We start from the raw sequence: 2,156 nt of genomic DNA on the forward strand, positions 1-2,156 counted from the left end.
AATAAGAATACTACATTTTTAAGTAGATTCAAATGGATAGAAATTAAAACAATATGTCTTTGATAATGGGTAGTCTGGGATAGATCAAGATAGGCATTCGGGAACAACAAAGATAGAAAAAATAGGCACATGAGACCACAGGGAATAGAGTCAGTGATAGAGAAAGATATACGATTGTGAATACCATGGATACAAAAAGATAGATAGGACGTGAAAAGAAAAAGTGTTCATAGGATGCAAAGTGTGCATTTGGGAAGGATAGAATATCTCTATCTTTTCCTATCCATTTGCGAACAATAATTTTTAGATTTTCCAGTGGATTTCAAATAAATTTCCGTATTATGGTATTGAGTTTTTATAGATGACAAATGAAATGGAAAAAAATCCTGTTTGAAATTCCCGGTACTCAATTGAAAACTGCACTGCAAAATAAATCACTCAAAGTGGAGCTCTTCTGAATTGTAAACTTAAAAATTGGAGTCTACAATTTTTTTCATTTTAACGCTCGACAACTCAATCGTATAAAATATGATTTCTGAACGTCATAAATGATTTTAAATTAAATTTCGTTGAACTACCAAATATATATATTTTTTTATTCATTTCAGGTTGAGAAATGAAATTCCACATTATGTTCAATGCTTTAAATTGAACAATAAATATATTTATTTCTAAATGTTGAAAATTATATCTTTTTGAAGCAATTTTAGTTTGAGTCATTCAAAATTCAATGATCTGAAATTTCGTTTAAAGGTAAATATTTTTTTTACTTCTAATTATTATCTATATTAACTTTTAATTTGTATCACTTACAAATTAAAAATTGAACAAAATGAAACAATTAAAATGATAACTTTCAAAGATTAAATTGGGCGGATAAAAGCGTTAAAACTTTAAACAAAGAATCGACTATTTTGTAGAAAACTCGTTTTCGACTTAAAAATTTATTTTTCTAACTGAAAATGTAATTATTCATTTTTGTAAGGTTAGAAATTACAACTGTTTACTTGTAAATTAATTTATTTTGTTCGTTTTGGCTAATAACTGTGCTAATTAATTGAAAATTCGTCCTTTTTGGTTAAATTTAACTGCTCTTGATTTTAAATCTTTTTTTTTAAATATCAACTATTGCATTTTTCGTTGAGAATTTATTTTTTTTGTTTGAAAATTCAACTACTTGGTTGAAAATTCTTTGTTTCTTTGTTGTTGTTAAAAATGTATTTTTCTAACTGAAAATGTAATTATGTATTCTATTTTTGTTGGAAATTTATATTTTTCGTAGAATATTCAACGATTAGGTTAAAAAGTATTTTTCTGGGTTGTAGATTGATCATTTTAGTAACAAATTAATCTCTTTTTTAACAATTCAACTATTTTATTTTAAATTCTTTTTCTTCCGTTGAAAATTAAATAATAATATTTTTTTGTTCCAAATTATTTTCCAACTGAAAATCAAAATATTATATTTTTGGATAAAAAATTATCTTTTTTAGTTGAAAGTTCATTTTCTTTCTAAACACTTTTCTTTTTTTGTTGAAAATTTGTGGAAAATTTACCTTTTTTGATAGAAATTTAATCTTTTTGTTTAAAAATTTGTTTGCTTATTTGAAAATTCATTTTTTGTTGTTAATAATTTGTTTTTCCTACTGAAAACATAACTAGGTAAATTTTGTTGTTGAAACTTGATCTTTTTTATTTGAAAATTGATGTATTTGGTCTGAAATTAATTTTTTGTGTTAGAAGATTCATCATTTTAGTTCAAGTTATATTTCTTCTTTGATTCTAAATTTAACTTTTTTGTTGAAAATTATTATTTTTTAATTAAAAATCTCTTAAATTGATTGAAATTTGGTTAAAAATTTTATTCTTTTATGGAAAATTCCGCTTCTGCATTTGAAAATTAGTTTGTTTTGAGTGAGGATTCAACTAATTTATTTAAAATTCGTAATTTTTGTTTAATTCAACTGTTTTGAAATAGAGATTAGAATGATTAGGATTAGGAACAATGAGAATATATGCTCAGGGTAAAGTTACGGAATTTCGAAATAGGTATGTTGTAGCAACCCTGAAAAAAGTACCAGATGAAATATGGATATTATTACTCAACTATAATTATTTTTTTAAATATTCCTTATCATTTTTCAAAAAGAGCATTA

Source organism: Belonocnema kinseyi, chromosome 6 (genome assembly GCF_010883055.1).
Source record: "Belonocnema kinseyi isolate 2016_QV_RU_SX_M_011 chromosome 6, B_treatae_v1, whole genome shotgun sequence".
Taxonomy (NCBI): Eukaryota; Metazoa; Arthropoda; class Insecta; order Hymenoptera; family Cynipidae; genus Belonocnema; species Belonocnema kinseyi.